Genomic DNA, 26,732 nt, shown 5'->3' with positions numbered 1-26,732 from the left:
TGTGGCGCCCAACTTCACGAGCAGGTCCCTGCCCATAAGATTTACTGGCGCTTGCGATGACACCACATAGTTGTGTTTCAAAGTCTGCTTGCCCAGCTTTGTCAAAGCTGGGTCAGTCACTGGCAGAGTTGTCGGGATCCCGGAAAAACCCACCACGTTCACTGTGTGGCAGGACAACGTTGCACTGTCTGGTGCTGCTCTCAAGGTTGAATATGTTGCTCCAGTGTCTACTAAGAAGGGCAATTCTGTCCCTTCTACAGTCATTAACAGCATGGGATCTGCCATCACCATACTGTTTGGTCCCTCCGGGTCCCTTCAGTACTGGTCCTCCCTCCAGTCAGCCACTGGATACTGCGCGGCTGGTGCTGCACTCGGGTTTGGGGCCTGATATGCTCCCCTAGAGCCATCTCTTGCTCTCGGAGCTCCACGTGCCTGGGATTGGTAGCCTCTTCTTTGATTGTTCTGACGACGTTCTGGGCAATATTTGCTCCAATGACCCTCTGCTCCACACCTCCAACAGACATTCCAAGGCACACTGCTGAGATTCCCCGTGTTACGAGCTCTTTGTACTCCCCCCGCTGAGCCACCACGCCCTCTGTACGATCCACCGGTTCCCCAATTCCCTGTGGGTTGGTTCTGCCTTGGTGCATTGGCGGGCCATCCGTCATTAGTGCAGGGACCCGGGCCACTATCTGGCCATTCAGGCCCAGGACCAGGCTGGGTCGCAACTATCATAATTTTTTCTGTTTTTTCTTTTTCCTCTTTTTTCTTTTCGCTGGCTTTGTTTCTGGCCTCCACCAACTGTAGTTTGAGTAGAGACGCTTGTGCCTCCTCCAACTCTTTTTTCTGCTTGTTCGCCCTGTCCTGCTCCAGCTGCAAACGATGTGAGACGTGTCTTTCCCACTGCACCGAATCTGCTACGGCAAAATCTGGGTTTTTCTGTAGATCTTCTGTGACCTGGTTTGGCAGCCCTGCCAGCACCGCTGAGCGAAACCACGCCCGATGCTCACCTTCTCTACCCGGATGGGTACCTGTTTCTAACAACCACTGATCTCTGGCTTTTTCTAAAAACTCTCTAGGTGTGTTTTGGGGGTCCCAAATTATTTTAGGTATGGCTCCTGTATTAGGGGTTGGGTACTTTTCACGGACTGCGTCAGACAAAGCACATTGCACTTCATGATAAGGCAAATCATTTGCATGGCGAGTTGTGCGAGCTATAGCCTCTACATCTGCTAGCCCACCACCGAGCATACACCGCGCAGAAATGGCGCGAAAATCGCCAATCGCAAGCTCCTCTCCTTCTGTTAGTCTGCCTAATTCACGCAACCACCTTGCTCCGCCCCCAGTTATAGGTGGAAGCTGTTTAACCAATGCCTCCAAATCTCTTACTTTGTATGCGCGGTACACTGGTTCATTTTTTGCACCAGCCACTAAAGGCAAATTATAATGAGTGCCCACAGCTTTTTCTGCTTTGGTCACAGTTTTACACTGTCCCAATTTTCCCTTGCCTTTTGAACTCTTAAAAATAGGCCTCCTCTGTCCCTGCTCTTTTTTCACCTGTCTTGACCTAAGATTCCTGGCTATACTTGGTTCTGACGCGACTCCTCCTCTGTCGTTATCTTCATCATCTTCTTCCTCCTCTGTGGTAGATGAGTCATTGTCGCTCTCCTCTTCTGCCATGCTTTTGGTCATTTTGTCCTTTACGGTCTTCAGTGTATTTAATACTTCCAATAGCCCTTGCGGGGCTTCAAGCATTCGTCCGAATACTTCTCCTACCCATGTGTCTGACTTGGCCATTGCTTTGGAGTGTTTTGACCTGGTTTGGGCCTGCTCTTCTCTTGCTGGTGTTGGCAGCCCGATGAAAGCCGGTTGTGCCATCCTTTCCACCGGTGAAATCATTTCCTCGTTTGTTGGGGTCCAATCCGCTTCTCCAGTCTGGTCTGGCAGGCTCTCTCTTGATGCTTCGGCTTTTGGCCTGTCTTCTCTCTCATGTGAACAAGAAGGCAAAGGCAAGCCTTCCTCTGCGGCTGATGTTATCTCTTTCCCTTCCCCATTCAGGGACTGACATTTAACTGTCATAGGCCCTTCATTATGAAACACCCGTGGTGCTCTGGTGTATTCAACATCAGCTACTCCTCCCACAACCACTGCCGTCTGTCCATCTGGGCCTTGAACTTGTCCTCCTCTGAGGGTCATTACAGGCATGACATATTGTCGTCCTACGGCATTAGATGTTAATGTGGCCCAAGGAAGAATCTCTGCTGTGTGATACTTGTTAGCATCTCCTGGTTTTGGAATCCAGTTCTTCATTTGGTTTTCCAGCTTCTTATTTTGGTCTTTCAGTTGTTTCAAAGCCTCCATTATGCTTTCCATATCTTCTGTTTCAGCTGTGTCATCCTCCTCCATCCAGGAAGATGCTCCATTCCACAAGAACATCCACTTGCAACACTTTGCATGTGTTTGCTGTAGTTTCTTGATTTGTTGTTTAATTTTCCAGTTAATTGAACGTTTCTTTGCCTCGGTTTGCAGTTGTTCCAATTGCTGCTCACATCTCTCTCCTTCTATTTTGAGCACAAGACTTAGGGCTATTTTGTCATCCAGCCCTCTCTGTTGGGAAGCAATAAGCTTGTTTAGCTCAGCTTCCATTGCTTTGCATTCCTTCTCAGCTAACTTTGATGATCCAGGGGAAGCTAAGCGAATAGCTCTTTTTAACTGTTGCTGCTGCTCCTTTAGAGGCTTATAGCCTCTTTGCCCAGTAGGTGTCGTGTTCGGGCCGTCAGCCATTATCCTAGAACACAAGCTTACCTCCCTTTTTTGTGACGTTATACGGCTCCTCCTTCTGGATCACTCCGCAATGTCTGCCTGTTAGCTTTCAGAATTACTTTCGCTCCTCCCAGGGTCACTGTCTCCTTGTGATCTGCTTGGTAAGACACACAGCCAACGCAGTGTGTCAAGACTTAACCAAGCCTCTTTCAATATTCACTTTTAATAACTACTTTTCACTCTGTAACATAAATGTTATAAACTCATACACACTGCATGTTAACTTTGGGGCACAAAACAATAACACAGCTCGAATGCATTCACACAGCCTTAAATTTTCACAGAAAATTGCTCCAAAGCAATATCATGTTTGCTCACAAACTAACAAATTCACCGTGTTGTTTACCGAGCGAGGGAGCAATGGACCAATTAAATCCAAACTCCTCAATAATTAGCTGTATAGCTCGCTCTACTTCAATGCCAAACCATAGTACTGTGATTAGCTTTATTCAAATCAAACCTATGTTTCAAAGCCTTTCAAACGCACACCCACACACACAATTTCAACCACGCACTCTCAAGCACACATTTGTCTCCTTTAAATCTACTAATCGCTTGGAGACATCTCCACAGATAATTACATTATTTCCCAAGCAAGCATATCAAAATCAAAACCGTCTAGTACCGACTCTACCATAGCCTGAGCAAAGTGGGCGGCCTCTGTGGGCTCCCAATTTGGATCATTTTCATGCTCAGTCATCTCCTTTAAGCCTTGAAATAGAAATAGGCAACGTTGTATATAGGCATTTAGTTCATGCAGCTCAATCACGGACCACACTGTCATCTCATAAGGTGAAACACCTTCCTCAGTCACTATGTGACATTTACAGGTCACCTCCAGTCGACCCTCTTCCTCTGCAATTTGTATGTTACAGGTTGCAAAATAAAGCACAGGCATGTTTGCTTATTCTATTTAAACAACGATTTAACAGTATTAAATGGGACTGTTTAGTGCATGGGACACAATATAATCATTTATTGTTGAAGGGACAAATGTCAAAGGGGTTCTAACAGGTCCACTTTATTGCGTGCTCATAAATTATTGTTATCTGGGTCACTCACCCAATGTGCTTTATTGTTTGAAATTATTAATTATGTCACGCTTATTAGTGGCTCATATTTATTTACGGCCTATGTTTGAACTTGACAACAAAGGCAGAGCATCATTTCATCCTTTCAGGGTGAAACACTCCACTTTCTCTGTGTCATGGCAGCTCAGAAAACTTCATGAACTTTACTTATTTAAAGGTATGGCTTAAAATCAGTTGTGTTATCAGTATAAAATATTTAAGATTTAATTAAATTGTTTTCAATTGACTTACAGCAGCTTACTCTGATCTAGGAACACTCTTTTATGCTCCTCAAAAACTGAAGTTACTCAGTCTTAAATGCTTTTTACATTACATAAATCAACAAACAAGTGAGTTCATAAAGCACATATTCACAACAATAAATCAAAAGCCATTTATATTGTTATAACATCAAAACCAGCAGCTTCTTTACAGGCTTTCAGCAATAAAAGGCCTTCTGCTTCTAAGGCTCACACACACTCTGGGCAGGAAGTGAAAAGCTCCGTTCTCCTCCCAGCCACACGCTCATTTGCATGTTCACACCGTCTAAAAATAGCTCTCAGCGCTGCAGCTGCGCTCTCATCACCCACAGGGTCACACAAAGCTCAGACAAAACTCTATTTTATATCACAAAGACGTCTTATATTTACAACCACTGACAGGCCTAACAGATTCAGCACCTAACAAATTTCGACAAATTTAAATTAACGGGTCCAACCGAAGAAAGCTTCACTTTTTTGTAATCAATTAACCAGTATCTGTTTCCTCCAGAACAGCCTATGGCCTGATTTCTAAAATCCCTAACTCAATTTAACTGTGTCCAAAAAAGCACATCACACCATTTAAACGGTGAGGAGATTCTAACTCCTAGCTTATTTCAGGATGCCCTGTACCCCACAGTTAAACCAAACTGAACTAACCCTGTTCGCCGACAGGTCAAGACCGCGCGTCCACGGCCAGGAGGGAGCGTAACCTCCGGGCTATGTGCTTCTTAGCATCTTCCAGTGCCGTCCTATAACAATTTTCACCTAAACAATTTTGACAAATTTTAACATATCAATTAAACAGTATCTGTTACCTCCAGAACAGTTTCTGTCCTAATTTCCCTACCAAACTACCTGAGCCTTCAGCTCAATATCCAGGGACTCAAACCCAACATTATTACTTTCATATTTCTTCAACTTCATTAAATACTCTTAAACAACTTTAACTGCATAACACACGGTGATTCTCATCAAAATCAAAACAGACACCCACCAGCAACGTCAGTGAGTAAACTTTTAATTTAATGCAGCCCAATTTGGCACAATTTGGGAATCAACTCAACAGGCAGTGCCTTACCTTTAGAAGCACCCGCGGAGCTCACTCACATCAGATCCCTGGTCCGTGCCTGTCCGCTCGACAACCTCAGACCGTCCACACCTCGCACGTCCACCCCAATACCACAGGACATCCCCTCCTTATTCTACAGTGTGAATAGCAGCTGAATTAGAGGGCTTCTGTAAATGGAACTGAATAAAAATGGCAAACAAAACACTCGCATGCTGCAGGTATACAGAGAACCATGCCATGAGATACATGTAAACACATAGTTGAAAGAAGTAAAGACTGCACCAAAGAGAAACTCACAAAATTATTGTAAAGAAAAAAACATTCAAATATCAAGTATAAGTTTTTCATTCCGAGCAAACAAACAGTTTTGAATGATAATGAAATCTAAAAGCAGCTTCAGAGCTGGGCTTGGCATTCTGAAGCAAGCTCATCATATCCAGGATAGTTTTTCACTGTGGACAATGTCACTGTGTCCGCTGTGTTGGATACATTCAGATTTCGTGTCTAATGTCGGTGCTTGTGATTACAGACGGTATTACATCTCTACCGATAAGAACTACCATTGACAATCAGCGGGAAGTATTAAGAGCATCGAAGTGCATCAGCAGAGTGTGTTCGTGTAACAGAACGTCGATTTTAGTTAACTAAAGGTAAAATAAGGTTCATTGAAGAGAGTTCATGGGTTTATTTAGGAAGTAAACATACGCAACACCAAGTGTCAGTGTTTTCACGTCTAAGCGTTTACGTGACTATGCGACTCAGTGGCTCACACAATAAGCTCAGTGATTCGAGTTAGCAGCTAACGAGGAAATGGTTGGCTGACCCTAGCTTAAAATCTGTTGGGCCGCACACGAGACCTGACAAGCAGTCCAAGAAGCTTTGAAGCATTGAACGCTGAGGTGACAAAGATTTATAAAAGTCAGTTTTCAAACGGGTACCGTCCACCTTCAGAATTCCCACAGTTTGTTCATGCAAGATGTTATTGAAGGCCCACTTTTAAGCAGCGCTAGTCTTGTGGTACGTGTGGAGCAGAGTGGCGCAGCGGAAGCGTGCTGGGCCCATAACCCAGAGGTCGATGGATCGAAACCATCCTCTGCTAGGCTCGTCTGTTTTCAGGACGTACTAAACAACTGTGCTCCGAAAGGCTTTCTTACAAGTCTGGGATAGGTTTCCAGGAAGAAGCCATTCACCTTCCAAAAATTGGACAAAACAGACTAAACCCAGAAGTTGCCTAACTAAGAAGCAAATCCTAGTGAATATAACCTGTTCGCCACATCTTCTTCAAAGCCCATTCACTTTGTTACCTCAACAGCGTGACATCACCTGTTTGCAACACAAGAACAACAATGGAGGCAACGGTGTACCTGCTGCTAAAGTGACGGTAAACGGTTGGACCACTGTGTTGCTTTGGGTGTACCCAAATGGCTGGCTGTGTTTGCCGGGAGACCAGTGACCAGGTACTGCCGCCTAACTGAAAACCAAACGTAGCCAGAAAGGATTAAGATTTGTCATTCTAGCCTTTCTATAGCAGTGATAACAAGTAGCCCCCTGCAACAATTTTGATGTCTTGTGTGGAAAGAAGATGGATTGGCTTTGCAGAGATTTTCAGAAGTTTTGGGCAGAGGGGCAGGTTTGTGGGACCTTGTGGGGCAATGGTAGCGCATCTGACTCCAGATCAGAAGCTTGCGTGTTCAAATCACATCAAGGTCAACCAAGAGTGACAGGACTGCAGCCTGTTTGAATTAATATGTGACTCAAAGTCTGTGCACATGCCACTGATCGACATCTCCCACCGTTTTTGTTTATAAAGCCTGGAGAGAAGAAGAGGGACTCTCCTTGGAGACAAGCACATTTTGTACATGAATGATTAGTATGTAAGTACAGTGGTGTGAACCGGTGATTGGAGAACTGTCAATCACTCAATGCTCCTGGGCACCGTTGCAACTTTTGTATATGAGCCCCTCCGACTAATTGCAACCTTATCTTAGCAGAAAAAGAAGCACCCGTAACGCATTTTCGCTGTGAGCAGGGTTTGAACCTGCGCGGGGAACCCCCATTGGATTTCAAATCCAACGCCTTAACCTCTCGGCCATCACAGCTCCTCCACTTCACCTGCACCTTTTGGCCTGTGGTGAGAGATGCCTGCTCCCTGCTCCAACAGCACTGGTTCTTTTGGAGATCATCACATGCCAGAACACTCCCTACTCAGAAGTCACTTCTCTGGTAAATACCATTAACAGTCGTTGAAGAGACCATTGTGTGTGAAGTGTAAGGTCGTTTAGTCAGGTAAGATTTCATTCAAGGCTGACAGCACTGGTCTCCTACCCCCATGAATAGCATTTTGGTGCAGACGGCACAAGGAGCCTCTCCAGAGCAGCTTGTGTTTGAGACAGGAGATCATCACGTACAAAAGCACTCCCTTCTGAGCAATCACTTTTTAGGTGTGTGTGAGAGGAAGGTCTTTTATTTTTAGACACTGTCCAAGGACTTTGTCTTTCTCTGACAAGCATCAGTAACAAATATGCATTGTTAAGAATTTGTCTAGCTGGCTTGCAAAGCTCATCAGAGCGTGAGCACTGAATGACAGACACTATATTAGGCCTTTGATTGACTACTGCAAGCGCACTTCAAACCTCGATTTGTATTCTTTTCTCAAAGAGGAGAACCTTTCAAGTATAAAGAGAGATTCTACGTGTGCATGTTGACATGCATGGTCTGAAATGACATGCGTCTTTGGCACAACCTCTTTGCATTCACAAGTTGAACAACCTCCAGTTGCAGAAAAATTGCTTGTGTGGAAAGATGGTCTGGCTTCTCAGAGATTTTCAGAAGTTTTGAGCAGAGGGGCAGGTTTGTGGGACCTTGTGGCGCAATGGTAGCGCATCTGACTCCAGATCAGAAGGTTGCGTGTTCAAATCACGTCAAGGTCAGCCGAGAGTGAGGGGACTGCAGCCTGTGATTCCCTTCCAATAGGAGGTTTTTAGTTGCTTGTGGCATACTCGTCCGTCTGTCCAGAAATTCAGGTCCATGACTCATGACGTGTCTCCAGTGAGTTGTTGATGGTGTCAGTGAACACTGTAGACAACTGATCAGCACAGTGCCTCAGGGTGGATGGAGGCACCGAATTTGGCCCAGCTGCTTTGCATGGGTCCTGTGTCTTAGAGAGTCTGTTTACATCCCTTTCAAGTATGGAAAGTGGTGTGAAGGCACATGGAGAAATTTGTGAGCTTTACTGAGTGGTAGAGGTGATGGGGGAGCCGCAAGTGTTGACCGTCTGGGGAGGGGGCCCGGGTAGCTGGACGTTCCATTGTTTTCTGAAAGCACCAGGTGTGAATACATTGGATAGGTGTGAATAGTAGCTGAATTAGAGGGCTTCTGTAAATGGAACTGAATAAAAATGGCAAACAAAACACTCGCATGCTGCAGGTATACAGAGAACCATGCCATGTGATACATGTAAACACATAGTTGAAAGAAGTAAAGACTGCACCAAAGAGAAACTCACAAAATTATTGTAAAGAAAAAAACATTCAAATATCAAGTATAAGTTTTTCATTCCGAGCAAACAAACAGTTTTGAATGATAATGAAATCTAAAAGCAGCTTCAGAGCTGGGCTTGGCATTCTGAAGCAAGCTCATCATATCCAGGATAGTTTTTCACTGTGGACAATGTCACTGTGTCCGCTGTGTTGGATACATTCAGATTTCGTGTCTAATGTCGGTGCTTGTGATTACAGACGGTATTACATCTCTACCGATAAGAACTACCATTGACAATCAGCGGGAAGTATTAAGAGCATCGAAGTGCATCAGCAGAGTGTGTTCGTGTAACAGAACGTCGATTTTAGTTAACTAAAGGTAAAATAAGGTTCATTGAAGAGAGTTCATGGGTTTATTTATTCATGGGTTTATTTAGGAAGTAAACATACGCAACACCAAGTGTCAGTGTTTTCACGTCTAAGCGTTTACCGGACTATGCGACTCAGTGGCTCACACTTGGGCCGCACACGAGACCTGACAAGCAGTCCAAGAAGCTTTGAAGCATTGAACGCTGAGGTGACAAAGATTTATAAAAGTCAGTGTTCAAACGGGTACCGTCCACCTTCAGAATTCCCACAGTTTGTTCATGCAAGATGTTATTGAAGGCCCACTTTTAAGCAGCGCTAGTCTTGTGGTACGTGTGGAGCAGAGTGGCGCCGCGGAAGCGTGCTGGGCCCATAACCCAGAGGTCGATGGATCGAAACCATCCTCTGCTAGGCTCGTCTGTTTTCAGGACGTACTAAACAACTGTGCTCCGAAATGCTTGCTTACAAGTCTGGGATAGGTTTCCAGGAAGAAGCCATTCACCTTCCTAAAATTGGACAAAACAGACTAAACCCAGAAGTTGCCTAACTAAGAAGCAAATCCTAGTGAATATAACCTGTTCGCCACATCTTCTTCAAAGCCCATTCACTTTGTTACCTCAACAGCGTGACATCACCTGTTTGCAACACAAGAACAACAATGGAGGCAACGGTGTACCTGCTGCTAAAGTGACGGTAAACGGTTGGACCACTGTGTTGCTTTGGGTGTACCCAAATGGCTGGCTCTGTTTGCCGGGAGACCAGTGACCAGGTACTGCCGCCTAACTGAAAACCAAACGTAGCCAGAAAGGATTAAGATTTGTCATTCTAGCCTTTCTATAGCAGTGATAACAAGTAGCCCCCTGCAACAATTTTGATGTCTTGTGTGGAAAGAAGATGGATTGGCTTTGCAGAGATTTTCAGAAGTTTTGGGCAGAGGGGCAGGTTTGTGGGACCTTGTGGGGCAATGGTAGCGCATCTGACTCCAGATCAGAAGCTTGCGTGTTCAAATCACATCAAGGTCAGCCGAGAGTGAGGGGACTGCAGCCTGTGATTCCCTTCCAATCTGAGGTTTTTAGTTGCTTGTGGCATACTCGTCCGTCTGTCCAGAAATTCAGGTCCATGACTCATGACGTGTCTCCAGTGAGTTGTTGATGGTGTCAGTGAACACTGTAGACAACTGATCAGCACAGTGCCTCAGGGTGGATGGAGGCACCGAATTTGGCCCAGCTGCTTTGCATGGGTCCTGTGTCTTAGAGAGTCTGTTTACATCCCTTTCAAGTATGGAAAGAGGTGTGAAGGCACATGGAGAAATTTGTGAGCTTTACTGAGTGGTAGAGGTGATGGGGGAGCCGCAAGTGTTGACCGTCTGGGGAGGGGGCCCGGGTAGCTGGACGTTCCATTGTTTTCTGAAAGCACCAGGTGTGAATACATTGGATAGGTGTGAATAGTAGCTGAATTAGAGGGCTTCTGTAAATGGAACTGAATAAAAATGGCAAACAAAACACCCGCATGCTGCAGGTATACAGAGAACCATGCCATGTGATACATGTAAACACATAGTTGAAAGAAGTAAAGACTGCACCAAAGAGAAACTCACAAAATTATTGTAAAGAAAAAAACATTCAAATATCAAGTATAAGTTTTTCATTCCGAGCAAACAAACAGTTTTGAATGATAATGAAATCTAAAAGCAGCTTCAGAGCTGGGCTTGGCATTCTGAAGCAAGCTCATCATATCCAGGATAGTTTTTCACTGTGGACAATGTCACTGTGTCCGCTGTGTTGGATACATTCAGATTTCATGTCTAATGTCGGTGCTTGTGATTACAGACGGTATTACATCTCTACCGATGAGAACTACCATTGACAATCAGCGGGAAGTATTAAGAGCATCGAAGTGCATCAGCAGAGTGTGTTCGTGTAACAGAATGTCGATTTTAGTTAACTAAAGGTAAAATAAGGTTCATTGAAGAGAGTTCATGGGTTTATTTAGGAAGTAAACATATGCAACACCAAGTGTCAGTGTTTTCACGTCTAAGCGTTTACGTGACTATGCGACTCAGTGGCTCACACAATAAGCTCAGTGATTCGAGTTAGCAGCTAACGAGGAAATGGTTGGCTGACCCTAGCTTAAAATCTGTTGGGCCGCACACGAGACCTGACAAGCAGTCCAAGAAGCTTTGAAGCATTGAACGCTGAGGTGACAAAGATTTATAAAAGTCAGTGTTCAAACGGGTACCGTCCACCTTCAGAATTCCCACAGTTTGTTCATGCAAGATGTTATTGAAGGCCCACTTTTAAGCAGCGCTAGTCTTGTGGTACGTGTGGAGCAGAGTGGCGCAGCGGAAGAGTGCTGGGCCCGTAACCCAGAGGTCGATGGATCGAAACCATCCTCTGCTAGGCTCGTCTGTTTTCAGGACGTACTAAACAACTGTGCTCCGAAAGGCTTGCTTACAAGTCTGGGATAGGTTTCCAGGAAGAAGCCATTCACCTTCCAAAAATTGGACAAAACAGACTAAACCCAGAAGTTGCCTAACTAAGAAGCAAATCCTAGTGAATATAACCTGTTCGCCACATCTTCTTCAAAGCCCATTCACTTTGTTACCTCAACAGCGTGACATCACCTGTTTGCAACACAAGAACAACAATGGAGGCAACGGTGTACCTGCTGCTAAAGTGACGGTAAACGGTTGGACCACTGTGTTGCTTTGGGTGTACCCAAATGGCTGGCTGTGTTTGCCGGGAGACCAGTGACCAGGTACTGCCGCCTAACTGAAAACCAAACGTAGCCAGAAAGGATTAAGATTTGTCATTCTAGCCTTTCTATAGCAGTGATAACAAGTAGCCCCCTGCAACAATTTTGATGTCTTGTGTGGAAAGAAGATGGATTGGCTTTGCAGAGATTTTCAGAAGTTTTGGGCAGAGGGGCAGGTTTGTGGGACCTTGTGGGGCAATGGTAGCGCATCTGACTCCAGATCAGAAGCTTGCGTGTTCAAATCACATCAAGGTCAACCAAGAGTGACAGGACTGCAGCCTGTTTGAATTAATATGTGACTCAAAGTCTGTGCACATGCCACTGATCGACATCTCCCACCGTTTTTGTTTATAAAGCCTGGAGAGAAGAAGAGGGACTCTCCTTGGAGACAAGCACATTTTGTACATGAATGATTAGTATGTAAGTACAGTGGTGTGAACCGGTGATTGGAGAACTGTCAATCACTCAATGCTCCTGGGCACCGTTGCAACTTTTGTATATGAGCCCCTCCGACTAATTGCAACCTTATCTTAGCAGAAAAAGAAGCACCCGTAACGCATTTTCGCTGTGAGCAGGGTTTGAACCTGCGCGGGGAACCCCCCATTGGATTTCAAATCCAACGCCTTAACCTCTCGGCCATCACAGCTCCTCCACTTCACCTGCACCTTTTGGCCTGTGGTGAGAGATGCCTGCTCCCTGCTCCAACAGCGCTGGTTCTTTTGGAGATCATCACATGCCAGAACACTCCCTACTCAGAAGTCACTTCTCTGGTAAATACCATTAACAGTCGTTGAAGAGACCATTGTGTGTGAAGTGTAAGGTCGTTTAGTCAGGTAAGATTTCATTCAAGGCTGACAGCACTGGTCTCCTACCCCCATGAATAGCATTTTGGTGCAGACGGCACAAGGAGCCTCTCCAGAGCAGCTTGTGTTTGAGACAGGAGATCATCACGTACAAAAGCACTCCCTTCTGAGCAATCACTTTTTAGGTGTGTGTGAGAGGAAGGTCTTTTATTTTTAGACACTGTCCAAGGACTTTGTCTTTCTCTGACAAGCATCAGTAACAAATATGCATTGTTAAGAATTTGTCTAGCTGGCTTGCAAAGCTCATCAGAGCGTGAGCACTGAATGACAGACACTATATTAGGCCTTTGATTGACTACTGCAAGCGCACTTCAAACCTCGATTTGTATTCTTTTCTCAAAGAGGAGAACCTTTCAAGTATAAAGAGAGATTCTACGTGTGCATGTTGACATGCATGGTCTGAAATGACATGCGTCTTTGGCACAACCTCTTTGCATTCACAAGTTGAACAACCTCCAGTTGCAGAAAAATTGCTTGTGTGGAAAGATGGTCTGGCTTCTCAGAGATTTTCAGAAGTTTTGAGCAGAGGGGCAGGTTTGTGGGACCTTGTGGCGCAATGGTAGCGCATCTGACTCCAGATCAGAAGGTTGCGTGTTCAAATCACGTCAAGGTCAGCCGAGAGTGAGAGGACTGCAGCCTGTGATTCCCTTCCAATAGGAGGTTTTTAGTTGCTTGTGGCATACTCGTCCGTCTGTCCAGAAATTCAGGTCCATGACTCATGACGTGTCTCCAGTGAGTTGTTGATGGTGTCAGTGAACACTGTAGACAACTGATCAGCACAGTGCCTCAGGGTGGATGGAGGCACCGAATTTGGCCCAGCTGCTTTGCGTGGGTCCTGTGTCTTAGAGAGTCTGTTTACATCCCTTTCAAGTATGGAAAGAGGTGTGAAGGCACATGGAGAAATTTGTGAGCTTTACTGAGTGGTAGAGGTGATGGGGGAGCCGCAAGTGTTGACCGTCTGGGGAGGGGGCCCGGGTAGCTGGACGTTCCATTGTTTTCTGAAAGCACCAGGTGTGAATACATTGGATAGGTGTGAATAGTAGCTGAATTAGAGGGCTTCTGTAAATGGAACTGAATACAAATGGCAAACAAAACACCCACATGCTGCAGGTATACAGAGAGCAATGCCATGAGATACATGTAAACACATAGTTGAAAGAAGTAAAGACTGCACCAAAGAGAAACTCACAAAATTATTGTAAAGAAAAAAACATTCAAATATCAAGTATAAGTTTTTCATTCCGAGCAAACAAACGGTTTTGAATGATAATGAAATCTAAAAGCAGCTTCAGAGCTGGGCTTGGCATTCTGAAGCAAGCTCATCATATCCAGGATAGTTTTTCACTGTGGACAATGTCACTGTGTCCGCTGTGTTGGATACATTCAGATTTCATGTCTAATGTCGGTGCTTGTGATTACAGACGGTATTACATCTCTACCGATGAGAACTACCATTGACAATCAGCGGGAAGTATTAAGAGCATCGAAGTGCATCAGTAGAGTGTGTTCGTGTAACAGAATGTCGATTTTAGTTAACTAAAGGTAAAATAAGGTTCATTGAAGAGAGTTCATGGGTTTATTTAGGAAGTAAACATATGCAACACCAAGTGTCAGTGTTTTCACGTCTAAGCGTTTACGTGACTATGCGACTCAGTGGCTCACACAATAAGCTCAGTGATTCGAGTTAGCAGCTAACGAGGAAATGGTTGGCTGACCCTAGCTTAAAATCTGTTGGGCCGCACACGAGACCTGACAAGCAGTCCAAGAAGCTTTGAAGCATTGAACGCTGAGGTGACAAAGATTTATAAAAGTCAGTGTTCAAACGGGTACCGTCCACCTTCAGAATTCCCACAGTTTGTTCATGCAAGATGTTATTAAAGGCCCACTTTTAAGCAGCGCTAGTCTTGTGGTACGTGTAGAGCAGAGTGGCGCAGCGGAAGCGTGCTGGGCCCATAACCCAGAGGTCGATGGATCGAAACCATCCTCTGCTAGGCTCGTCTGTTTTCAGGACGTACTAAACAACTGTGCTCCGAAAGGCTTGCTTACAAGTCTGGGATAGGTTTCCAGGAAGAAGCCATTCACCTTCCAAAAATTGGACAAAACAGACTAAACCCAGAAGTTGCCTAACTAAGAAGCAAATCCTAGTGAATATAACCTGTTCGCCACATCTTCTTCAAAGCCCATTCACTTTGTTACCTCAACAGCGTGACATCACCTGTTTGCAACACAAGAACAACAATGGAGGCAACGGTGTACCTGCTGCTAAAGTGACGGTAAACGGTTGGACCACTGTGTTGCTTTGGGTGTACCCAAATGGCTGGCTGTGTTTGCCGGGAGACCAGTGACCAGGTACTGCCGCCTAACTGAAAACCAAACGTAGCCAGAAAGGATTAAGATTTGTCATTCTAGCCTTTCTATAGCAGTGATAACAAGTAGCCCCCTGCAACAATTTTGATGTCTTGTGTGGAAAGAAGATGGATTGGCTTTGCAGAGATTTTCAGAAGTTTTGGGCAGAGGGGCAGGTTTGTGGGACCTTGTGGGGCAATGGTAGCGCATCTGACTCCAGATCAGAAGCTTGCGTGTTCAAATCACATCAAGGTCAACCAAGAGTGACAGGACTGCAGCCTGTTTGAATTAATATGTGACTCAAAGTCTGTGCACATGCCACTGATCGACATCTCCCACCGTTTTTGTTTATAAAGCCTGGAGAGAAGAAGAGGGACTCTCCTTGGAGACAAGCACATTTTGTACATGAATGATTAGTATGTAAGTACAGTGGTGTGAACCGGTGATTGGAGAACTGTCAATCACTCAATGCTCCTGGGCACCGTTGCAACTTTTGTATATGAGCCCCTCCGACTAATTGCAACCTTATCTTAGCAGAAAAAGAAGCACCCGTAACGCATTTTCGCTGTGAGCAGGGTTTGAACCTGCGCAGGGAACCCCCCATTGGATTTCAAATCCAACGCCTTAACCTCTCGGCCATCACAGCTCCTCCACTTCACCTGCACCTTTTGGCCTGTGGTGAGAGATGCCTGCTCCCTGCTCCAACAGCGCTGGTTCTTTTGGAGATCATCACATGCCAGAACACTCCCTAGTCAGAAGTCACTTCTCTGGTAAATACCATTAACAGTCGTTGAAGAGACCATTGTGTGTGAAGTGTAAGGTCGTTTAGTCAGGTAAGATTTCATTCAAGGCTGACAGCACTGGTCTCCTACCCCCATGAATAGCATTTTGGTGCAGACGGCACAAGGAGCCTCTCCAGAGCAGCTTGTGTTTGAGACAGGAGATCATCACGTACAAAAGCACTCCCTTCTGAGCAATCACTTTTTAGGTGTGTGTGAGAGGAAGGTCTTTTATTTTTAGACACTGTCCAAGGACTTTGTCTTTCTCTGACAAGCATCAGTAACAAATATGCATTGTTAAGAATTTGTCTAGCTGGCTTGCAAAGCTCATCAGAGCGTGAGCACTGAATGACAGACACTATATTAGGCCTTTGATTGACTACTGCAAGCGCACTTCAAACCTCGATTTGTATTCTTTTCTCAAAGAGGAGAACCTTTCAAGTATAAAGAGAGATTCTACGTGTGCATGTTGACATGCATGGTCTGAAATGACATGCGTCTTTGGCACAACCTCTTTGCATTCACAAGTTGAACAACCTCCAGTTGCAGAAAAATTGCTTGTGTGGAAAGATGGTCTGGCTTCTCAGAGATTTTCAGAAGTTTTGAGCAGAGGGGCAGGTTTGTGGGACCTTGTGGCGCAATGGTAGCGCATCTGACTCCAGATCAGAAGGTTGCGTGTTCAAATCACGTCAAGGTCAGCCGAGAGTGAGAGGACTGCAGCCTGTGATTCCCTTCCAATAGGAGGTTTTTAGTTGCTTGTGGCATACTCGTCCGTCTGTCCAGAAATTCAGGTCCATGACTCATGACGTGTCTCCAGTGAGTTGTTGATGGTGTCAGTGAACACTGTAGACAACTGATCAGCACAGTGCCTCAGGGTGGATGGAGGCACCGAATTTGGCCCAGCTGCTTTGCGTGGGTCCTGTGTCTTAGAGAGTCTGTTTACATCCCTTTCAAGTATGGAAAGAGGTGTGAAGGCACATGGAGAAATTTGTGAGCTTTACTGAGTGGTAGAGGTGATGGGGGAGCCGCAAGTGTTGACCGTCTGGGGAGGGGGCCCGGGTAGCTGGACGTTCCATTGTTTTCTGAAAGCACCAGGTGTGAATACATTGGATAGGTGTGAATAGTAGCTGAATTACAGGGCTTCTGTAAATGGAACTGAATACAAATGGCAAACAAAACACCCACATGCTGCAGGTATACAGAGAGCAATGCCATGAGATACATGTAAACACATAGTTGAAAGAAGTAAAGACTGCACCAAAGAGAAACTCACAAAATTATTGTAAAGAAAAAAACATTCAAATATCAAGTATAAGTTTTTCATTCCGAGCAAACAAACGGTTTTGAATGATAATGAAATCTAAAAGCAGCTTCAGAGCTGGGCTTGGCATTCTGAAGCAAGCTCATCATATCCAGGATAGTTTTTCACTGTGGACAATGTCACTGTGTCCGCTGTGTTGGATACATTCAGATTTCATGTCTAATGTTGGTGCTTGTGATTACAGACGGTATTACATCTCTACCGATGAGAACTACCATTGACAATCAGCGGGAAGTATTAAGAGCATCGAAGTGCATCAGCAGAGTGTGTTCGTGTAACAGAATGTCGATTTTAGTTAACTAAAGGTAAAATAAGGTTCATTGAAGAGAGTTCATGGGTTTATTTAGGAAGTAAACATATGCAACACCAAGTGTCAGTGTTTTCACGTCTAAGCGTTTACGTGACTATGCGACTCAGTGGCTCACACAATAAGCTCAGTGATTCGAGTTAGCAGCTAACGAGGAAATGGTTGGCTGACCCTAGCTTAAAATCTGTTGGGCCGCACACGAGACCTGACAAGCAGTCCAAGAAGCTTTGAAGCATTGAACGCTGAGGTGACAAAGATTTATAAAAGTCAGTGTTCAAACGGGTACCGTCCACCTTCAGAATTCCCACAGTTTGTTCATGCAAGATGTTATTGAAGGCCCACTTTTAAGCAGCGCTAGTCTTGTGGTACGTGTGGAGCAGAGTGGCGCAGCGGAAGCGTGCTGGGCCCATAACCCAGAGGTCGATGGATCGAAACCATCCTCTGCTAGGCTCGTCTGTTTTCAGGACGTACTAAACAACTGTGCTCCGAAAGGCTTGCTTACAAGTCTGGGATAGGTTTCCAGGAAGAAGCCATTCACCTTCCAAAAACTGGACAAAACAGACTAAACCCAGAAGTTGCCTAACTAAGAAGCAAATCCTAGTGAATATAACCTGTTCGCCACATCTTCTTCAAAGCCCATTCACTTTGTTACCTCAACAGCGTGACATCACCTGTTTGCAACACAAGAACAACAATGGAGGCAACGGTGTACCTGCTGCTAAAGTGACGGTAAACGGTTGGACCACTGTGTTGCTTTGGGTGTACCCAAATGGCTGGCTGTGTTTGCCGGGAGACCAGTGACCAGGTACTGCCGCCTAACTGAAAACCAAACGTAGCCAGAAAGGATTAAGATTTGTCATTCTAGCCTTTCTATAGCAGTGATAACAAGTAGCCCCCTGCAACAATTTTGATGTCTTGTGTGGAAAGAAGATGGATTGGCTTTGCAGAGATTTTCAGAAGTTTTGGGCAGAGGGGCAGGTTTGTGGGACCTTGTGGGGCAATGGTAGCGCATCTGACTCCAGATCAGAAGCTTGCGTGTTCAAATCACATCAAGGTCAACCAAGAGTGACAGGACTGCAGCCTGTTTGAATTAATATGTGACTCAAAGTCTGTGCACATGCCACTGATCGACATCTCCCACCGTTTTTGTTTATAAAGCCTGGAGAGAAGAAGAGGGACTCTCCTTGGAGACAAGCACATTTTGTACATGAATGATTAGTATGTAAGTACAGTGGTGTGAACCGGTGATTGGAGAACTGTCAATCACTCAATGCTCCTGGGCACCGTTGCAACTTTTGTATATGAGCCCCTCCGACTAATTGCAACCTTATCTTAGCAGAAAAAGAAGCACCCGTAACGCATTTTCGCTGTGAGCAGGGTTTGAACCTGCGCGGGGAACCCCCCATTGGATTTCAAATCCAACGCCTTAACCTCTCGGCCATCACAGCTCCTCCACTTCACCTGCACCTTTTGGCCTGTGGTGAGAGATGCCTGCTCCCTGCTCCAACAGCGCTGGTTCTTTTGGAGATCATCACATGCCAGAACACTCCCTAGTCAGAAGTCACTTCTCTGGTAAATACCATTAACAGTCGTTGAAGAGACCATTGTGTGTGAAGTGTAAGGTCGTTTAGTCAGGTAAGATTTCATTCAAGGCTGACAGCACTGGTCTCCTACCCCCATGAATAGCATTTTGGTGCAGACGGCACAAGGAGCCTCTCCAGAGCAGCTTGTGTTTGAGACAGGAGATCATCACGTACAAAAGCACTCCCTTCTGAGCAATCACTTTTTAGGTGTGTGTGAGAGGAAGGTCTTTTATTTTTAGACACTGTCCAAGGACTTTGTCTTTCTCTGACAAGCATCAGTAACAAATATGCATTGTTAAGAATTTGTCTAGCTGGCTTGCAAAGCTCATCAGAGCGTGAGCACTGAATGACAGACACTATATTAGGCCTTTGATTGACTACTGCAAGCGCACTTCAAACCTCGATTTGTATTCTTTTCTCAAAGAGGAGAACCTTTCAAGTATAAAGAGAGATTCTACGTGTGCATGTTGACATGCATGGTCTGAAATGACATGCGTCTTTGGCACAACCTCTTTGCATTCACAAGTTGAACAACCTCCAGTTGCAGAAAAATTGCTTGTGTGGAAAGATGGTCTGGCTTCTCAGAGATTTTCAGAAGTTTTGAGCAGAGGGGCAGGTTTGTGGGACCTTGTGGCGCAATGGTAGCGCATCTGACTCCAGATCAGAAGGTTGCGTGTTCAAATCACGTCAAGGTCAGCCGAGAGTGAGAGGACTGCAGCCTGTGATTCCCTTCCAATAGGAGGTTTTTAGTTGCTTGTGGCATACTCGTCCGTCTGTCCAGAAATTCAGGTCCATGACTCATGACGTGTCTCCAGTGAGTTGTTGATGGTGTCAGTGAACACTGTAGACAACTGATCAGCACAGTGCCTCAGGGTGGATGGAGGCACCGAATTTGGCCCAGCTGCTTTGCGTGGGTCCTGTGTCTTAGAGAGTCTGTTTACATCCCTTTCAAGTATGGAAAGAGGTGTGAAGGCACATGGAGAAATTTGTGAGCTTTACTGAGTGGTAGAGGTGATGGGGGAGCCGCAAGTGTTGACCGTCTGGGGAGGGGGCCCGGGTAGCTGGACGTTCCATTGTTTTCTGAAAGCACCAGGTGTGAATACATTGGATAGGTGTGAATAGTAGCTGAATTAGAGGGCTTCTGTAAATGGAACTGAATACAAATGGCAAACAAAACACCCACATGCTGCAGGTATACAGAGAGCAATGCCATGAGATACATGTAAACACATAGTTGAAAGAAGTAAAGACTGCACCAAAGAGAAACTCACAAAATTATTGTAAAGAAAAAAACATTCAAATATCAAGTATAAGTTTTTCATTCCGAGCAAACAAACGGTTTTGAATGATAATGAAATCTAAAAGCAGCTTCAGAGCTGGGCTTGGCATTCTGAAGCAAGCTCATCATATCCAGGATAGTTTTTCACTGTGGACAATGTCACTGTGTCCGCTGTGTTGGATACATTCAGATTTCATGTCTAATGTCGGTGCTTGTGATTACAGACGGTATTACATCTCTACCGATGAGAACTACCATTGACAATCAGCGGGAAGTATTAAGAGCATCGAAGTGCATCAGTAGAGTGTGTTCGTGTAACAGAATGTCGATTTTAGTTAACTAAAGGTAAAATAAGGTTCATTGAAGAGAGTTCATGGGTTTATTTAGGAAGTAAACATATGCAACACCAAGTGTCAGTGTTTTCACGTCTAAGCGTTTACGTGACTATGCGACTCAGTGGCTCACACAATAAGCTCAGTGATTCGAGTTAGCAGCTAACGAGGAAATGGTTGGCTGACCCTAGCTTAAAATCTGTTGGGCCGCACACGAGACCTGACAAGCAGTCCAAGAAGCTTTGAAGCATTGAACGCTGAGGTGACAAAGATTTATAAAAGTCAGTGTTCAAACGGGTACCGTCCACCTTCAGAATTCCCACAGTTTGTTCATGCAAGATGTTATTAAAGGCCCACTTTTAAGCAGCGCTAGTCTTGTGGTACGTGTAGAGCAGAGTGGCGCAGCGGAAGCGTGCTGGGCCCATAACCCAGAGGTCGATGGATCGAAACCATCCTCTGCTAGGCTCGTCTGTTTTCAGGACGTACTAAACAACTGTGCTCCGAAAGGCTTGCTTACAAGTCTGGGATAGGTTTCCAGGAAGAAGCCATTCACCTTCCAAAAATTGGACAAAACAGACTAAACCCAGAAGTTGCCTAACTAAGAAGCAAATCCTAGTGAATATAACCTGTTCGCCACATCTTCTTCAAAGCCCATTCACTTTGTTACCTCAACAGCGTGACATCACCTGTTTGCAACACAAGAACAACAATGGAGGCAACGGTGTACCTGCTGCTAAAGTGACGGTAAACGGTTGGACCACTGTGTTGCTTTGGGTGTACCCAAATGGCTGGCTGTGTTTGCCGGGAGACCAGTGACCAGGTACTGCCGCCTAACTGAAAACCAAACGTAGCCAGAAAGGATTAAGATTTGTCATTCTAGCCTTTCTATAGCAGTGATAACAAGTAGCCCCCTGCAACAATTTTGATGTCTTGTGTGGAAAGAAGATGGATTGGCTTTGCAGAGATTTTCAGAAGTTTTGGGCAGAGGGGCAGGTTTGTGGGACCTTGTGGGGCAATGGTAGCGCATCTGACTCCAGATCAGAAGCTTGCGTGTTCAAATCACATCAAGGTCAACCAAGAGTGACAGGACTGCAGCCTGTTTGAATTAATATGTGACTCAAAGTCTGTGCACATGCCACTGATCGACATCTCCCACCGTTTTTGTTTATAAAGCCTGGAGAGAAGAAGAGGGACTCTCCTTGGAGACAAGCACATTTTGTACATGAATGATTAGTATGTAAGTACAGTGGTGTGAACCGGTGATTGGAGAACTGTCAATCACTCAATGCTCCTGGGCACCGTTGCAACTTTTGTATATGAGCCCCTCCGACTAATTGCAACCTTATCTTAGCAGAAAAAGAAGCACCCGTAACGCATTTTCGCTGGGAGCAGGGTTTGAACCTGCGCAGGGAACCCCCCATTGGATTTCAAATCCAACGCCTTAACCTCTCGGCCATCACAGCTCCTCCACTTCACCTGCACCTTTTGGCCTGTGGTGAGAGATGCCTGCTCCCTGCTCCAACAGCGCTGGTTCTTTTGGAGATCATCACATGCCAGAACACTCCCTAGTCAGAAGTCACTTCTCTGGTAAATACCATTAACAGTCGTTGAAGAGACCATTGTGTGTGAAGTGTAAGGTCGTTTAGTCAGGTAAGATTTCATTCAAGGCTGACAGCACTGGTCTCCTACCCCCATGAATAGCATTTTGGTGCAGACGGCACAAGGAGCCTCTCCAGAGCAGCTTGTGTTTGAGACAGGAGATCATCACGTACAAAAGCACTCCCTTCTGAGCAATCACTTTTTAGGTGTGTGTGAGAGGAAGGTCTTTTATTTTTAGACACTGTCCAAGGACTTTGTCTTTCTCTGACAAGCATCAGTAACAAATATGCATTGTTAAGAATTTGTCTAGCTGGCTTGCAAAGCTCATCAGAGCGTGAGCACTGAATGACAGACACTATATTAGGCCTTTGATTGACTACTGCAAGCGCACTTCAAACCTCGATTTGTATTCTTTTCTCAAAGAGGAGAACCTTTCAAGTATAAAGAGAGATTCTACGTGTGCATGTTGACATGCATGGTCTGAAATGACATGCGTCTTTGGCACAACCTCTTTGCATTCACAAGTTGAACAACCTCCAGTTGCAGAAAAATTGCTTGTGTGGAAAGATGGTCTGGCTTCTCAGAGATTTTCAGAAGTTTTGAGCAGAGGGGCAGGTTTGTGGGACCTTGTGGTGCAATGGTAGCGCATCTGACTCCAGATCAGAAGGTTGCGTGTTCAAATCACGTCAAGGTCAGCCGAGAGTGAGAGGACTGCAGCCTGTGATTCCCTTCCAATAGGAGGTTTTTAGTTGCTTGTGGCATACTCGTCCGTCTGTCCAGAAATTCAGGTCCATGACTCATGACGTGTCTCCAGTGAGTTGTTGATGGTGTCAGTGAACACTGTAGACAACTGATCAGCACAGTGCCTCAGGGTGGATGGAGGCACCGAATTTGGCCCAGCTGCTTTGCGTGGGTCCTGTGTCTTAGAGAGTCTGTTTATATCCCTTTCAAGTATGGAAAGAGGTGTGAAGGCACATGGAGAAATTTGTGAGCTTTACTGAGTGGTAGAGGTGATGGGGGAGCCGCAAGTGTTGACCGTCTGGGGAGGGGGCCCGGGTAGCTGGACGTTCCATTGTTTTCTGAAAGCACCAGGTGTGAATACATTGGATAGGTGTGAATAGTAGCTGAATTACAGGGCTTCTGTAAATGGAACTGAATACAAATGGCAAACAAAACACCCACATGCTGCAGGTATACAGAGAGCAATGCCATGAGATACATGTAAACACATAGTTGAAAGAAGTAAAGACTGCACCAAAGAGAAACTCACAAAATTATTGTAAAGAAAAAAACATTCAAATATCAAGTATAAGTTTTTCATTCCGAGCAAACAAACGGTTTTGAATGATAATGAAATCTAAAAGCAGCTTCAGAGCTGGGCTTGGCATTCTGAAGCAAGCTCATCATATCCAGGATAGTTTTTCACTGTGGACAATGTCACTGTGTCCGCTGTGTTGGATACATTCAGATTTCATGTCTAATGTTGGTGCTTGTGATTACAGACGGTATTACATCTCTACCGATGAGAACTACCATTGACAATCAGCGGGAAGTATTAAGAGCATCGAAGTGCATCAGCAGAGTGTGTTCGTGTAACAGAATGTCGATTTTAGTTAACTAAAGGTAAAATAAGGTTCATTGAAGAGAGTTCATGGGTTTATTTAGGAAGTAAACATATGCAACACCAAGTGTCAGTGTTTTCACGTCTAAGCGTTTACGTGACTATGCGACTCAGTGGCTCACACAATAAGCTCAGTGATTCGAGTTAGCAGCTAACGAGGAAATGGTTGGCTGACCCTAGCTTAAAATCTGTTGGGCCGCACACGAGACCTGACAAGCAGTCCAAGAAGCTTTGAAGCATTGAACGCTGAGGTGACAAAGATTTATAAAAGTCAGTGTTCAAACGGGTACCGTCCACCTTCAGAATTCCCACAGTTTGTTCATGCAAGATGTTATTGAAGGCCCACTTTTAAGCAGCGCTAGTCTTGTGGTACGTGTGGAGCAGAGTGGCGCAGCGGAAGCGTGCTGGGCCCATAACCCAGAGGTCGATGGATCGAAACCATCCTCTGCTAGGCTCGTCTGTTTTCAGGACGTACTAAACAACTGTGCTCCGAAAGGCTTGCTTACAAGTCTGGGATAGGTTTCCAGGAAGAAGCCATTCACCTTCCAAAAATTGGACAAAACAGACTAAACCCAGAAGTTGCCTAACTAAGAAGCAAATCCTAGTTAATATAACCTGTTCGCCACATCTTCTTCAAAGCCCATTCACTTTGTTACCTCAACAGCGTGACATCACCTGTTTGCAACACAAGAACAACAATGGAGGCAACGGTGTACCTGCTGCTAAAGTGACGGTAAACGGTTGGACCACTGTGTTGCTTTGGGTGTACCCAAATGGCTGGCTGTGTTTGCCGGGAGACCAGTGACCAGGTACTGCCGCCTAACTGAAAACCAAACGTAGCCAGAAAGGATTAAGATTTGTCATTCTAGCCTTTCTATAGCAGTGATAACAAGTAGCCCCCTGCAACAATTTTGATGTCTTGTGTGGAAAGAAGATGGATTGGCTTTGCAGAGATTTTCAGAAGTTTTGGGCAGAGGGGCAGGTTTGTGGGACCTTGTGGGGCAATGGTAGCGCATCTGACTCCAGATCAGAAGCTTGCGTGTTCAAATCACATCAAGGTCAACCAAGAGTGACAGGACTGCAGCCTGTTTGAATTAATATGTGACTCAAAGTCTGTGCACATGCCACTGATCGACATCTCCCACCGTTTTTGTTTATAAAGCCTGGAGAGAAGAAGAGGGACTCTCCTTGGAGACAAGCACATTTTGTACATGAATGATTAGTATGTAAGTACAGTGGTGTGAACCGGTGATTGGAGAACTGTCAATCACTCAATGCTCCTGGGCACCGTTGCAACTTTTATATATGAGCCCCTCCGACTAATTGCAACCTTATCTTAGCAGAAAAAGAAGCACCCGTAACGCATTTTCGCTGTGAGCAGGGTTTGAACCTGCGCGGGGAACCCCCCATTGGATTTCAAATCCAACGCCTTAACCTCTCGGCCATCACAGCTCCTCCACTTCACCTGCACCTTTTGGCCTGTGGTGAGAGATGCCTGCTCCCTGCTCCAACAGCGCTGGTTCTTTTGGAGATCATCACATGCCAGAACACTCCCTAGTCAGAAGTCACTTCTCTGGTAAATACCATTAACAGTCGTTGAAGAGACCATTGTGTGTGAAGTGTAAGGTCGTTTAGTCAGGTAAGATTTCATTCAAGGCTGACAGCACTGGTCTCCTACCCCCATGAATAGCATTTTGGTGCAGACGGCACAAGGAGCCTCTCCAGAGCAGCTTGTGTTTGAGACAGGAGATCATCACGTACAAAAGCACTCCCTTCTGAGCAATCACTTTTTAGGTGTGTGTGAGAGGAAGGTCTTTTATTTTTAGACACTGTCCAAGGACTTTGTCTTTCTCTGACAAGCATCAGTAACAAATATGCATTGTTAAGAATTTGTCTAGCTGGCTTGCAAAGCTCATCAGAGCGTGAGCACTGAATGACAGACACTATATTAGGCCTTTGATTGACTACTGCAAGCGCACTTCAAACCTCGATTTGTATTCTTTTCTCAAAGAGGAGAACCTTTCAAGTATAAAGAGAGATTCTACGTGTGCATGTTGACATGCATGGTCTGAAATGACATGCGTCTTTGGCACAACCTCTTTGCATTCACAAGTTGAACAACCTCCAGTTGCAGAAAAATTGCTTGTGTGGAAAGATGGTCTGGCTTCTCAGAGATTTTCAGAAGTTTTGAGCAGAGGGGCAGGTTTGTGGGACCTTGTGGCGCAATGGTAGCGCATCTGACTCCAGATCAGAAGGTTGCGTGTTCAAATCACGTCAAGGTCAGCCGAGAGTGAGAGGACTGCAGCCTGTGATTCCCTTCCAATAGGAGGTTTTTAGTTGCTTGTGGCATACTCGTCCGTCTGTCCAGAAATTCAGGTCCATGACTCATGACGTGTCTCCAGTGAGTTGTTGATGGTGTCAGTGAACACTGTAGACAACTGATCAGCACAGTGCCTCAGGGTGGATGGAGGCACCGAATTTGGCCCAGCTGCTTTGCGTGGGTCCTGTGTCTTAGAGAGTCTGTTTACATCCCTTTCAAGTATGGAAAGAGGTGTGAAGGCACATGGAGAAATTTGTGAGCTTTACTGAGTGGTAGAGGTGATGGGGGAGCCGCAAGTGTTGACCGTCTGGGGAGGGGGCCCGGGTAGCTGGACGTTCCATTGTTTTCTGAAAGCACCAGGTGTGAATACATTGGATAGGTGTGAATAGTAGCTGAATTAGAGGGCTTCTGTAAATGGAACTGAATACAAATGGCAAACAAAACACCCACATGCTGCAGGTATACAGAGAGCAATGCCATGAGATACATGTAAACACATAGTTGAAAGAAGTAAAGACTGCACCAAAGAGAAACTCACAAAATTATTGTAAAGAAAAA

General features: G+C 45.3%; 17 non-coding genes across 17 annotated transcripts; 11 read left to right on the top strand and 6 right to left on the bottom strand.

The window, feature by feature from the left end:
* Positions 1 to 6,252: 6,252 nt before the first annotated feature.
* trnam-cau (transfer RNA methionine (anticodon CAU)) lies at positions 6,253 to 6,324 on the top strand. Its single transcript has one exon. It is a non-coding gene; the product is annotated as a tRNA-Met (tRNA).
* Positions 6,325 to 7,242: 918 nt separating this feature from the next.
* Positions 7,243 to 7,324, bottom strand: trnas-uga (transfer RNA serine (anticodon UGA)). Its single transcript has one exon. It is a non-coding gene; the product is annotated as a tRNA-Ser (tRNA).
* A 759-nt stretch (positions 7,325 to 8,083) lies between these two features.
* trnaw-cca (transfer RNA tryptophan (anticodon CCA)) lies at positions 8,084 to 8,155 on the top strand. The gene has a single exon. It is a non-coding gene; the product is annotated as a tRNA-Trp (tRNA).
* Positions 8,156 to 12,387: 4,232 nt separating this feature from the next.
* trnas-uga (transfer RNA serine (anticodon UGA)) lies at positions 12,388 to 12,470 on the bottom strand. Its single transcript has one exon. It is a non-coding gene; the product is annotated as a tRNA-Ser (tRNA).
* Positions 12,471 to 13,229: 759 nt separating this feature from the next.
* trnaw-cca (transfer RNA tryptophan (anticodon CCA)) lies at positions 13,230 to 13,301 on the top strand. Its single transcript has one exon. It is a non-coding gene; the product is annotated as a tRNA-Trp (tRNA).
* Positions 13,302 to 14,606: 1,305 nt separating this feature from the next.
* trnam-cau (transfer RNA methionine (anticodon CAU)) lies at positions 14,607 to 14,678 on the top strand. Its single transcript has one exon. It is a non-coding gene; the product is annotated as a tRNA-Met (tRNA).
* Positions 14,679 to 15,596: 918 nt separating this feature from the next.
* Positions 15,597 to 15,679, bottom strand: trnas-uga (transfer RNA serine (anticodon UGA)). The gene has a single exon. It is a non-coding gene; the product is annotated as a tRNA-Ser (tRNA).
* A 759-nt stretch (positions 15,680 to 16,438) lies between these two features.
* Positions 16,439 to 16,510, top strand: trnaw-cca (transfer RNA tryptophan (anticodon CCA)). The gene has a single exon. It is a non-coding gene; the product is annotated as a tRNA-Trp (tRNA).
* A 1,305-nt stretch (positions 16,511 to 17,815) lies between these two features.
* trnam-cau (transfer RNA methionine (anticodon CAU)) lies at positions 17,816 to 17,887 on the top strand. Its single transcript has one exon. It is a non-coding gene; the product is annotated as a tRNA-Met (tRNA).
* A 918-nt stretch (positions 17,888 to 18,805) lies between these two features.
* On the bottom strand, positions 18,806 to 18,888 carry trnas-uga (transfer RNA serine (anticodon UGA)). The gene has a single exon. It is a non-coding gene; the product is annotated as a tRNA-Ser (tRNA).
* A 759-nt stretch (positions 18,889 to 19,647) lies between these two features.
* trnaw-cca (transfer RNA tryptophan (anticodon CCA)) lies at positions 19,648 to 19,719 on the top strand. Its single transcript has one exon. It is a non-coding gene; the product is annotated as a tRNA-Trp (tRNA).
* A 1,305-nt stretch (positions 19,720 to 21,024) lies between these two features.
* Positions 21,025 to 21,096, top strand: trnam-cau (transfer RNA methionine (anticodon CAU)). The gene has a single exon. It is a non-coding gene; the product is annotated as a tRNA-Met (tRNA).
* A 918-nt stretch (positions 21,097 to 22,014) lies between these two features.
* trnas-uga (transfer RNA serine (anticodon UGA)) lies at positions 22,015 to 22,097 on the bottom strand. The gene has a single exon. It is a non-coding gene; the product is annotated as a tRNA-Ser (tRNA).
* A 759-nt stretch (positions 22,098 to 22,856) lies between these two features.
* On the top strand, positions 22,857 to 22,928 carry trnaw-cca (transfer RNA tryptophan (anticodon CCA)). Its single transcript has one exon. It is a non-coding gene; the product is annotated as a tRNA-Trp (tRNA).
* Positions 22,929 to 24,233: 1,305 nt separating this feature from the next.
* Positions 24,234 to 24,305, top strand: trnam-cau (transfer RNA methionine (anticodon CAU)). The gene has a single exon. It is a non-coding gene; the product is annotated as a tRNA-Met (tRNA).
* A 918-nt stretch (positions 24,306 to 25,223) lies between these two features.
* trnas-uga (transfer RNA serine (anticodon UGA)) lies at positions 25,224 to 25,306 on the bottom strand. The gene has a single exon. It is a non-coding gene; the product is annotated as a tRNA-Ser (tRNA).
* A 759-nt stretch (positions 25,307 to 26,065) lies between these two features.
* On the top strand, positions 26,066 to 26,137 carry trnaw-cca (transfer RNA tryptophan (anticodon CCA)). The gene has a single exon. It is a non-coding gene; the product is annotated as a tRNA-Trp (tRNA).
* Positions 26,138 to 26,732: the final 595 nt, after the last annotated feature.

Source organism: Mchenga conophoros, linkage group LG23 (genome assembly GCF_057382185.1).
Source record: "Mchenga conophoros isolate Kocher_MC1m ecotype Shallow Benthic linkage group LG23, M_conophoros_male_GT1.1, whole genome shotgun sequence".
In the NCBI taxonomy this organism is placed as follows: domain Eukaryota; kingdom Metazoa; phylum Chordata; class Actinopteri; order Cichliformes; family Cichlidae; genus Mchenga; species Mchenga conophoros.
This window is presented reverse-complemented; position numbering and strand designations above follow the sequence as displayed.